The sequence below is a fragment of the Pieris rapae genome, chromosome 9 (assembly GCF_905147795.1).
Source record: "Pieris rapae chromosome 9, ilPieRapa1.1, whole genome shotgun sequence".
Classification (NCBI taxonomy): domain Eukaryota; kingdom Metazoa; phylum Arthropoda; class Insecta; order Lepidoptera; family Pieridae; genus Pieris; species Pieris rapae.
The window spans coordinates 6,135,007-6,148,850 of record NC_059517.1 but is presented as its reverse complement, the minus strand read 5'-3'; the positions used below and the strand labels follow the sequence as shown (position 1 = coordinate 6,148,850).

Below are 13,844 nucleotides of genomic sequence, written 5' to 3'. Positions count from 1 at the left end.
ATACGGACTGGTTAGGGGGTCCTAACAAAATCCTGACAGTTTTATTTAAATGACTTTGTTTTGTACCACAGCGTATTTTTAATGTTTGAAATTATCCACATATTTCTTTCTACTTATTCTTAGGCTATATTAACTTTCCTGTAGGGATTTATACCCCAGTCTCTAAGTCTAAACTCGATAATAAATCAAAACAAAGCATCGAGCTTCCAATTTACTAGAACAATAAACTCCGTGTTCCAAAACAGCATGCCTTGTATAAAAGTTAGTGCTAATAAAAAATATTGCGAATTAGAATTGAACCGTAAATTTTATCTTAGCGTACCTCCATAACATCTAAACGATGAGGCCGCCCAAAGGCTAGGCTAATAAAAGTTCATCCGACAAATCCCGAGCTCAGAAATGCGTCTACGAGCGCCTACCTTCAAGAAATTGACCCGGATTGGGCCGAAGTTACGGGCCAAACACGATTCAGCCCGGCTCTGTTTGTTTCCAAAGCAATTTGGGTGCATTGAGGGATATTAGACACGTAGTTTCAACTTTCAAACGGAGCAGACGAGGCTTGCAAACTTTTATTGAAGTTGTCGTGTATAATGTCAAAACATCCGGAATCCACCGCTTCATTTTAAAAAGTTGTTAGTCAATTTTTAGGACCCTTTTGCTTTGGAGTTCTAGATTTTTGAGGTTTTCTTTTTAATGTTGGTTATTTACAGTATTTGGTTTACAAGGCTTCTAAATAAATGTAGAATAGTAATAGTCTATTATAGTGCGGTATAATGGACTCCCACAAAATATAAAAAGTGCAGGCAGCCTAGTAATATTTAAATTAAGATTAAAAGACCATCTATTGAGTGATCCCGATCTACGGAAATGAAAGTTCATCCAAGTTCTACCAAGTTTCTTTTTTTTTAAATTGTAACGTTAGCATATAAGTGTTCTCCAGTAAGTGACTAAAGTCTATTATGAGAATAAATGTCTTTAAACCTAATGTAATTTTATATATGTATTGGAACTATTATAATACAAATCAGCGCTTATAAAAGTTTAATTAAAACATGATGAATAAAACCTTTACAATAGAAATGTGATCACTTACTGAAATATATTCTTAATTCATAGAATATGTGGTTAGTATTTAATATAATATTCAAGTCTAATTAAAACGTAGCACAAGTGAATATAAACAAAATTATATTCTACGATATTAAGTAAGTTCCCCCGAGAGCTCGTTATGACTACATATAGCTGCCCATGCGACCTGGCGTACACTTTATGTCTTTATTATTTCTGCAGATAGTTTCATCTTTGTGATACTTAAACTTTTAAACAATATTTAGCTCTAAAAACTATTATGTATCTTTTAGTAAATGTACTTCACTTCGCTTTTTTTGTACTTATAACTAAGTTTCCTTAGACAGCCGATGCTCTGCCTCAAATATATGATGATGTTGGTATTATTTTCGTAGCAACCAAAATCCCAGTAGATGAAAAAAAATATATATGAGATTAAGCTTTATAATAAGAAATTTGTGATTAAATGTAAATGTTACGCAAAAACGAAAACATTTTTTTTATATGTTTAAAGAACTTTATTTCTCTTTACAAAAAAAATATTTTATTTACATGAGAAACTTAATATTAATATGTATATACTATACGAGCGAGATACACGTCGCCATAAGCCGTATTAATTTTAGTCAACTGTGTTCATTCTAACATGCATCTTTACTGCCTTTTTGAATTTGTCAAACACTCCAAAATTGCGAATTTGAGATGGTAATTGATTAAATAATTGCACATCCTCATACCTAATAGATTTTTTCTATTATATATAGGATATTTCAGCGTCTTGTACGAATATACCTTAAGTCTCTTAATTTGGCAAAAAATATATATCCTTTGTAACTTAAAACTAATATTTTGTTACGTAATATACAATACAATAACAGAGCTCATTCTTGATCTCAGAAACGAAAATAAACAAAACGGAACTCATTTAAATCTGAAGTTAAAACGGAACTGTTTTGTTGTTTTATGTATAAATGTTGTACAATTCTATGAAATAAAATATATTGTACTTTTTTTGTTTTAAAAGTATGCAGGTGGATAGAAAATTTCCTGTAATAATATTTGTCATACACATATCGCTTTAATGTCTTAGATGTAATTTACTTTTTTAAACTATGGTTATTTTTTGTTTTACATATAAATACGTTATAATGGACAGGAAACAAACAATTCATTTTAAAATTTGATAGACTAAAAATTGCATTGTATCTATGGCCACAGTTCTTCTGTTTCATGAAAAGTATACCGTACCTCATCCCTCAAAAAAGTATCTTTAATTTTAATTCAAAATAAAAATAAAAACATATTTTCAACTAAATAAAACCTCTGAGAAGTAATCGGGATGAAATCTATTAACATAAAATAACAAACGCTAATTAGGTTTTGTCGAGCGAATACTTCCCGCATAATTTTATGTTGCCACCCGTTATTAAATGAATTTAGTTTATTACAATTTTTATTACTTTTAGTCAAATATGTTTGTTCAGCGTTTGTCTTTAGTTCATATAAAATTAAGTTAACATAATTACTAGAAATCAAGATTGATTGATACGAAAGTATTAATTATAAGAATAATTTTATTATGGTACAGCCGTTCAGAATCTTAATTCTCACTAATGCTTTGAAGATACTAGATCTAAATTATCTATTTAAAATGAATGCAACAAATATGGTTTTCTTTAAATATTAATCTATACAATAGAGTATTCTAAAAAGCGTAAAATCCACATATAAAACACAAGTACCTGGATGACCGAGATTTACTCAGATTTTTTTTTATAAATTGTGTTTTTTTGGAAATTATATTTAAGTACGAATTACATACTAATAAAATGATGAAATATGAATTATATAGAATATATATGCTGGAATATGTTTAGTGTTGTTGTGTCGTTGAAGCAATTAAAAAAAAAATTATTCGCCGATAGATTCATTTTTCAGTTTAAATTGTGACTACTCAAACGCCACCTTTTTGTTATTTTCTATTATCTAACTAGATCGATTTATAGCCCCCGAATTTCATGAAAATCGTTGGAGCCGATTTCGAGATTGCAATTATATATATATACAAGAATTCCTCGTTTAAAGATATAAGAAATGTAAGCATTGTATGAGAGAACTTAAAGTTATAGGCAGTCGCATTTCGAGGGTAATAAATGCTAAGTGCGCCTTCCTGCTCTTCTCAGGTCATATGCAGATGTCAGTTTGCCAAGTCATTACAGCCGATGCTTATTTAGCATCGCTTTTAAACACATCAAATGAGATTAAATACTAAAATTTTTATAGAGGTATTTTGCTATTTATTTAATTGTAATTTAGATGTTTAATAAAATTTTGTTATGCGACATGTATGACTCGTATTCATTTACAATTTATTCATTCTAATACATTATCGTCTTAGTCGCGATTAAGTTTGCTTTCCGTTATCACGACTTTTATGAGAAGCATTGCTCAACTCATTTTTAATCTATTTAAATAATATGTGTAACATTGTACCTAGTGTTAATATTGTCTAGACTGATTTATGACCGTTACATATCTAGACAACTAGTTGTTATCGCTACTTTAATTATGTAACAATAATCAAGCAATTCTAGTCCATCTAAATGTCCTGAATATTCAAATCTACCCTCTCACTTAGACCACAATTAAAGGCACTATTATATATGCATCAGGGTCCCCATTTTTGCATTCCTAATAGGGATCATTGTGTAATTATTCATTCGTTAGAGGGTCTATAGGAAACCTACTAAAACGTCAGGTTTGTGCCTGTACTTCGAATAAATCTCCATTTATTCGGATTTTTTATTAATTCGTGATTTATATTCGGTCTTGGTATCGGGATAAGCCATTATGGCTGCTGAATGTTATGGAGATTATGTGTGTTGATGACATGCGTCATGTGATGGAAATTATAGGAATAAAAGGGAATGTGTATGTCTTACAAACGAGTTTATGGGCTTTAAAATAGCTATATTATCTTTGTAATCTCATTTTATTTGGTTTCCGTTGACTATATGTTTTGCTACTTGCTGTAGGATATATAATTTGTTGGTATAGCATTATAGGAACTGCGTTATACAAAAGACAAAACAACAGTAATATACTCATCTTCAATTACTTAGAAGACTAAACTTTATCCCATACCTACATATCTATATTTTTTACTTTTTACAAACCGCAGTTCAATAGGTTCCAACAGATTCTGTATGTAATGATAAGCAGCGAAAAAAGACTTAAAATTATTAATAAATTCAACTGAATTACAAGTCACAAAATAGACTTTATAAATATTGTTTTGCAATAATCGCTAAAGGATTTTACCATAAATTTTAAGCGCGCACGTCCTTTAAAGTGGACAAATTCACCGTCTATACCTTAAGCTATCTATAAAGAAAGCGAGTGCTTTCAACAAAAATTGCTCCGATCCACCGCGCTCAATCCATTTTGCCGGCAGTGAGGACGGATGTTTTATTTTCTACACCTTGTTTCAACTGATTAAATTCATGCGAGGACAACGGGGGGCTTACTTACTTAGATACGTCTCTTGTTTTGTACACTTCATGATTTAAAGTGCTACGGGTGAAGCTTGAAACTACTAGCGATACTATTTATCTCTATACAATTTTTTGATTTGTCTTGTTTGTAAAATTAAAACTATAGTGTGTCTCGTGAACAGAATACGCGTACAAATACAAGATTAAAGTAAAATAAAACTACAAATAGCGTGAAAAGTTTACGTTAAGAAACAAAAAATCTTTGATTGGGTCCAGGGTCCACACAACTGACTTCTGGGCTCAGAACTGAACACTTAATACAAGTGTTAGCTTATCGTTAGGCATCTTACTAACAATAATTGTATCTGTAGTAAAAAAATCAGGATGTAAAATTGCATGGTAGAATGTCACAAGTAGTATCTAAATATTTCACGAAACGAAAAACAAACGTTACTTAATACTTTTCGGTGGCAAGAGAAAAATAACCCCAAGGAAACGGGTACGGAAATGTTTCTCAAATGGTTCATTTCTGTAATAAAAATAGAATGAGAAAGAAACTCAAGTGGGAAAGAGAGAAAATATATTTATGTTCTCACTGATATTTTTATAGCCTATTCAATGTCACAATAAACCAAAGTAAGCTTTTTAGTTTATATTACGAGGGTTTTTTTTAATGGATTCCTGCCATAAATGACAATGACTTGTATGTTGACGCTGGAACGATCATGTAAACTTTTAACCAGCGACAGGACCATACAAAAATAGGAATTAAAAAAGCATTAGTTCAATACAATTATGGAGACTAGTATCCTAAATCTCAAAGCTTTTTATTATCGCATAATATGAGAATATTCTGAAAATATCCATGAGCGGGTATAATGACCCCATGTTTGTTTAGCGGTGATTTAGTAAAGGTATCATTGGAAAAATGCCAACTGTTTGGCGACGCGCGAAACTTGGACATAGATCTATTTTCTAATCAAGTTTACACCTTCGTATGTTAGCGATAAACTAGGATAACTTATTGTTCTGTTACGCAACATTATTGTTATTTTTCGTACTATATTTTATAATCGTAGTTAGTAAACGTCTCTAGATATAGTTAAGAGTAAAAAGACGCGAAATTTAAATAGAACATACTTAATATATGGGATACTTTATTTCAACCATATTACGTTTTATGAACTTTAATTATTCAAAAAAACTTAATCACTTTAATTACACCATCTCTTTTTATTACAGCATAAACATAATTTGTAAGAAAGAGGCGAACGATTCGGAACAGAACAATTTCAGTTATTTATTTTCAGAGTTTTATTGTGAATGCAATAAAAACAATAAGAAATATGCGATGTAATTTAAACCGAAAAAAACTTATATAATTAAAAGATTTCACCTGTTCACTCTTTACCATATTGTTCACTTTATTAAGCCCTACATTATCTCTATCTACGTTTTAATTCTTAGCCGAAATTGGGTGCAGTAACTAAATGAGTTCTCTAATTGTCTCCGCGCCGGCAAGCGCAGTCTTTGCAAGGAGTGGTTAAAAATACAAAGCAGGTAGAATGTGCCCAACGGGGAAATGTAAACTGAGTACATTTAAACAGTTCTGTATGCAACTTCCATGCACTAGTTTAGTTCCATTGCATAAAAACTTGCATTGTGTACTGGCGGATTTTGGATTTAAAATGTTTAGTAATGTGGGTTACTGGTATTTTCTTTAACAATATACTCTACTTTCTGTGATTATTTAATTAAAGTATGAAAAGATTATTTACCAGACTTATACAATATATTATAAGCAAAATAAATAATACGTTTAAAGTGAATAAGAAGATAGTTTAAAATTAAATTTCTCTTTTTATATATTACATTGTCATATGCCCAGTATACAACTTATAATATAAAAGGTTTTGCATAATTCAGCTGAAAATAAATAATGCAAACTATTTTAAATAAATCGTAATAAAATAAGAATCATACAAAAGTATTAAAATGTAGGTAATACCATATCTCCTATATTTGAAGTACTAAAAATCGTCCATTAGTTCTGCAGTAATTTATTACAACCGACGTGCCCATCCATAACTAACACAATCTACAATATTCATGACATAACAGTCTGGCAAAAGAGCATCTTGACAATAATAGTTCAAGCAGCTAACAGTAGCAAGCATTTGCATAGAATAACAGCAAAGTACTGTAAGACCGCCCCAATCCTAGAGATTCGGCCACTCCAATCATAGCAGAGGTGTGCTTACTGTAAAATATAGACCAATGTATACACTCCGCTAGTTTGAATTGAAATTTGCATATTTATAGGGTCAGTCCATTTAGCAATCGAAGTTTAAATGTTCAATTTGTGCATTTATACAGGGTAGTTTAATTTGCATTCTTTCAGTTTAAGACTTGTTTTTATTAGTTTTGCAATTTCAATAAATAACGCTCATAAAATTATTTTAATTTTATATAGACCAATTTTATTTATCACTATAGAAATGTTTATTGTTGTATGCCAAATATAAATATACAAACAACTTCTAAGAGAAAAAATCCTGAAATTTAAAAGATTTCAAAAAGTTAAATTTCCAAAACAATTTAGATTTATCCATCCAATCACAAAAAAACGTCCCAACTTAACAATCCCAATATTAAAATAAACTTAAAACTAAACAATAAAAGTCGTAATAGCGTAAGGAATGAAAAAATTCGCAAGCTGTCGACGCTTCAAGAGGCCTTAATTCTTTGAGCGGAAAGTGCGTTGTTTTATAAATAAACAGCTCTGCTATCAGTTGTCGACACTCGAGAGACGCCGGATTTAATAAAAAGAGCCCTATTGCTGTTGCTCTGTATAAAAGAGCCCTTATCTAAAAGTATGGAAGCATTCAAGAGAAAATTATGTGAGATGCCGAGTAAGAAAATTAATGAGCTAAAAATGAGTGCTGCGACGAAACTAAGCGTTTAATCGAGCTGTGCTTTGTGGTTTTATAAAGTGACACCTACAGGTTTATGTTTTTATTATCTGGCACTTAAATATTTTTAAACGTTATCGTAAATTTTGCTTTTAATATTTTTATGTATCAAATGTTATTTTGATTTTAAAAAAAGATCAGTTACTATACTTTTACGTACTTTTGTATATTGATTTTGACAATGTCAATGACTTAAACAATAACTCAGTAAAATAAACATTTAAATTAAATTGATGTGTTAACAAAAGAACAGTTAGATATTACATTCATATTCTAAAGTACTTAAATAATCTCTTCTAAGATTGTCAATTTTTAAATTCGAACAATTATTTAGGAATATAAAAAACGAGAATTGACAAGTACCGCTTTAATATAATGCCCTATTGTCTACACAATATCGGAACACACTTCGGAAACCCAATAACATGTTTCTATAAAACAAATAGCGTAAATCTAATGGTTCATTTTGAATACAAACATTGTACACATGTTCCTGACATTTAAATTGAAACTGCAAAGCAATAATTGGCTATGCCGGCATATAGTAAAACGAATCATAGGCTCATGAATAATACACTAACGGTATTATTTAACGGTTAGAAAATTAATTGTATATTCTAACTCGATTATTCGATATTAGGTTTGTCAGTATTTTAGCAAACATATTATATAGAATCTAAAAACTCTCTTAAATACAATATTGGTATTATATTAAATTATACTTTTGTATGAATAAATAACATTGGCTATTACGTAATTATACATTGTGTAGTACGTTATCAATAAACTCAGAAAAACCTTTTAAATTTTTTTTCTACAAACAAAACAATTGTTATCAATTGGCCGTTACGCACTTTCGTCATTTGTACTCGTAAGTAACGGAAGTCACACTTATAGCTACTATGAAGCTAGCTAGAATGAAGGAATATGGTCAATTTTTGAATTGAGTTTGAAGATGTACCTGACCTCGGAACGGTATTTGCACACTCACAACTAATAATCAATAAATTTTCACTGATGGAATAATTACACTTTTGAAAATTGAAAAGCTTCTTAGTACATATGACATTAAGGGAGCGAAGTAAGAAATAACCTCCAACTAATCTAAATTAATGACGTCATTCAGTTTACGCCCTGACTCGATTACCACCTTTTAATAAAAGTAATAATGTTTCATAGATCAATGAGATCAGTCGCATTAATCCGAGAGCTCTTGTATTAGGTAATTAATTCTATTTTCTATGATATCTCTGCGATACAGGCATCTCCCATGATTATTGACATTTTACTTTCTTCGTAAAGAAAATTATCACTCTTTATATGTGCCTATTTTGTTACTATTTGTAATACTTGTAATATTAACAATTATTTTTTCACTAGCTTCTAGTCTCTTACGAGCGTATTTGTTTTATATATTTACTTTTCTTATTTATTTATTTATTGGTTGATTTTTAAAATCCCGAAACTGTTGATATATGTATTTCTAAGACACGCTTATATAAAGAATAGTCTTGTTCATTTAAAATATAATTAAGTGTTGATACAAAACTTTAATAATATATAAGAAGATGTACTTTTAATGAGAAATTACGACAAAGAGAAGAACCTGTTGTATTTAATATTAATTAAAACACCTTTAAGGAAGCATACATTTGTAATGTGCCCAAAATTAATTTTAGTAATTGTTCAATGTCTTGCTTGGGTGGGGGCGGAAATTAAGAGCGTTATTATCATTACTATAAATTATAAAATATTGTATTTAGTATGTTAATGGACCATCTTGGAGGGGAAGAGAAGGCAGAAGAGGACGAGGAAGACCAAGATTGGCTTACATAGATCAGATTAAGGAATTAGCTGGGGACGTGACGTACCAGGAGTTGAAGACACTGACGCAGAACAGCACTGAGTGGCGATTAATCCTCAGATAAGAGCCCGGCTCTTAAATTTTATGATGATGTTAACGTACCCAATGTGAAATTATAAATAAAATCCCCAAATAAAATATTTTAGGAATTCGAGAAACATACAAGATGTTTGCTTCTGCTTGGCTCATAAGAACTTGATGATGACTTTTTAGGAGCTAATATAAAATAAACACGGCGAAAACATATCTTTCAGTTAAAGTGTAACATGATTATGTTCCTTCTTGTAAATATTACGTGAATTATTTCGTTTTTTTAAAGATTTTGATTAAAAAAAACTATATATGGATCATTTTCTCTCTGAACCCTACAACGCAATTTTCGTAGCTATGTAGGTGCACTATCATAAGCCTCTGCCTCTAATTGGGGCTCACGACCCACTCTAATCCTATCCCGTATTATTTACCTTCCCTATTGTATTATTTATTTTGTCTGATATATTTATAAGATATCGCTAACTTCTTCTTAAATTAGATCCAAGTAATAGGATATCGAATATTATTTTTGTGATTCATAAATAAATTATTCATCCTAAGATGTACATCTCTAGAACAAAACTTTTATATATTTTTATGTTCAGCCACAAGTTGCAAGGGATCTATAGAGGCAACGCTTTATTAATATATTTATATTGTAAGTGGCATAAGATGTTAAAAATGATGCGTAATTTCTGCAACTGACAATTCTAAAAACAGTATTTTCTGCGCACTATCACTATATGGAACCAGCTGCCCATCGAGGTATTTCTGATGCAATTTGACTTAGGGTCCTTTAATAAGGAGTGCTCAAATCCTTAAAAGATCGGCAACGCAAAAGTGACCCCTTTTTAAGTGCACATAGGTGATGATATTTGAGAGAAATTTAGAAAGAGAAAATAGTACGTGATACTTTTCTTGGGTCTACCAATTAAAAGTAAAAAATACCCTCTTTAATTCGTATTGAAAAGCATGTAACTCAAATTAACAAAGAATACCACTAAGCATAATGGATACTTGAAAAAGTCTTTACTTTTGATCTCGTATTAAACGGAAGAGCCAATAGCGAGCCGACTTCCGTGCTAGGAACAGTCCTTTTACAATAATTGGGTGATGAATAATACAAAAGCCAGTTATTGCAAGCCGAAATTGGAATAAATAAATGCTTCTCGAATTGGCCCTTGGTGAATGTTTTGTATCTGGTTTTTGTATAAAATCTTTTTCTGGATTAAAAATACCTTTCGTATCGTATTCTGTGACTAAAAATTGGCTATCAAAACTTTTTATTTTTTATATTTGATATATTAGTCATTTATCACGCGTTTCTTTTTCAAGTTAATCAAAATTAAATTAAATTTCAATTAGCTGTTTCTTCTTTTTAATATTTTTGATCTTTAGTTGGATCAATTTTTATAAAACCTGGGCCCAGTTTTATGATGGAGATAAGTGGGTTTTACCAGTAGTTACAATGTTTATGACAATAACATTTTACCTTACAAAGCTATTTTCGTTCGTAAAACGTCCCCAAATTAAAAGATACCTCACATTAAGCTTAGTATATAAAACAATCAAGTTAATGCGGCAATAAAATCTCATTCCACGGGGAAGCCGGGACAAATCCACGGTACTTCGGCCACGGGCCGCCCTTTATAGCCGAAATAAACTTTAAAAGATTTCAATTAACTTCTACCTCAAGGCAGTAAGCCTTAAATGGCCTTGCGAGATGTTTTCTTGGTAATTTTTTTTTTTTGCAAAAACTACCTTATTATCGCAATCGGACGGAAAAAAGTCAAGTTAATACTATTACTTTAATATTCGTCGAATGTGACACTCAATAATAACGAAGCCTATACGAAGTTATAATTAGAAGAAAATTATCTGCGAGTCAACAAAAACTAGCGATGAGTTATTTTAAATGCGCCGTTGAAGTAACATTAACTCGGGGCGGTATGGCGGTAGGCTTTCAAGAAACAATGGCGAATAAGCGTCTTCGACACGGGCTCCCATTTATATGAGGGTATTAAGCGAACTAGCCCGTAATAAAATGGGCCAGATTGCAATTACTTTAAGTGATTTGCAACTGTAGATATTTTGTGGAAATCTTTGTTGTTAGTATTTAAAACCCAGTTCGCCTAAATTTAGTTTAAGCGATTAATTCATATTTCAGAATCATTGAAGATGCCAAGCGTATAAATTAAGTATGTATTTAGATAATAATGTTCTATTTGATATATCATAAAACACTTTTCATTTGGTTTAGTGATAAATACTCGCTGTATAATTCGATTTTTCTTAATACTCAATTATTAATTATAAACAAAACCCCCGTGACTTTGACTGACATGAAATATTGATTATATTTTTAAAAAATATACATACAAAATAATAATAATGACAAATTATGTCATTATACGTCTATAATATAATAATAATAATTATTTATTTATTTTTCTCCCATATAACATTTACAACAATAAATAAGATTGAAGTTGTGACGGTATTGGGAGACTGGTTTCCAAACTAGGTAAGAACCTGTGATATGGATAACCAGGCTTCCATTCCATAGCAAAGTCATATTGAGTAGTAACAAAAAGTACATACATAAAATGGGTAGGCTAACAATTTTAACGTTAATGAGGGAAACAAAATAACAATGACTGCTAATTAGGTTGTATTTATCTACTTACTATCATAACTTTCGGGCCTCAATATAATATAGCGGAGTAACCAATATACGTATGAAACTTTCAGTCTTGATCAATCTCAAACAATTACACAAACTAAGTATAATATTTGTCGAAACCCTCACTACTTCGTGTAAATAGGCTTAATCTGAAATTCTCAATCACTGTTTGTCTATCAATTAGAGAAACCAAATCTGCGGTTTTGTGTTGATTAATCGAAATATCGTAACTTGGAAAATAGCTCGGTAACGAATTGAATATGAACTAAACTTGAACTTAATTTGTGTTGCTCCATTTAGTTACTAACAAACTTAAAATTTTGAATTTGATATATTACATTACAGTTATTATTATTATAATTACTATGTAGCTTAAGTAATAATACTGAATTATGTACATATTGGAAATTGTCAATTAAATAATTTGGTATTAAATTACATTTATTGGTGTGTTTGACAAATTCAAAAAGGCATTAAACATGCAAGTTTGAACATAGTAGACTAAAATTGAGAAGGCTAATGTCGACGTGTATCTCGCTCGTACATATACATATTATTATTAAGTTTCTCATGTAAATATATTTTTTTTTGTAATGAGAAATAAAGTTCTTTAAACTTATTTTTGTATTACCATTAATATATGTCAAATTCATATAAAGTACAAGAACACTATGTTAAATAGAAGGTCAGGAAGGTAATAAAAATAGCAGAAACTTTTCTTCATTATATATTGTTTCTCCATCATTATTTTAAAGATACAAATTGAAGTTATTAAACATTTTTCCTTTAATAAAATCTTCTACGAGTACAAATGTAATGGTATAAATCTGTAGATATATTATCTAAATTTAATGTAATAATAAAATACTTTAAATCTTAAGTGTATTTATCTATTTACTTTTTAATATAACTTATATTGCATATACAGTAGATCTGTAGTCAGTAGAACTTTTAAACACAGTTCGTTTCCAATTTGATAAAATCCCAATTAACTAATGAAGCCAAGCAATTAAAAGCTAACAATAATCCTACACCACTTACATAATTAGCACAAAACGTTTATAATAAAGGCTTATAGTCAATTAGAAAACGCAAGCCTCTTACAAAAGTTTATTGCATTTTTGGAGTGGTGCCGAGACTTGTTGCATCGGCTCCCAACCTGTTGATGCCTATAGCGGTATTTTTGCTATACATAATGAATGCAGCCGCATTGTAGCTACGAGAATTGCCTACGGCCTACTCTTGCATTTTTAACGATTGAACACCGCTCTTTAGTGCTAACGAAGGGTCTTTTATCTGATAAATTGTAGATAAGTCTGTCTTAAATAGCTTTAGGTGTGTTGAAATTACATAAAATAAAATGGTTGAAAAAACTTATATATAGAATATGATGTGTTTAGTAAAAATAATGGGGTTTATGGTTGTAAGCAGATGTATAATTTCTTGTTATAAACCGCTGAATTCTTGAATAAAATAAACGTATCATTTACACTTGTAGTTCATTTCGCAAGCAGATTCTCTTGTTCAAAATAAGCTTGTGAATTAACTGGCGGCGTCTCAACACGATCGCTATCTACGAGTTTCATCCACAAAATGCCTCAGAATGGACGCGAAAATTGTTGAGAATTTCACACTGAACCGAGATTGCGTGCCGACCTAATGAAGAAGAGCTGTTACATTTAACACGATATGACGTAATATTTTAACATGTGCGGTGAAAGAGAATAAAT

At 30.4% G+C, this 13,844-nt stretch overlaps 1 protein-coding gene across 3 annotated transcripts in view; it reads left to right on the top strand.

The window, feature by feature from the left end:
• Positions 1 to 13,844, top strand: part of LOC111003671 (CUGBP Elav-like family member 4) — a 398,713-nt gene that overhangs the window by 370,910 nt on the left and 13,959 nt on the right. The window lies entirely within an intron of this gene.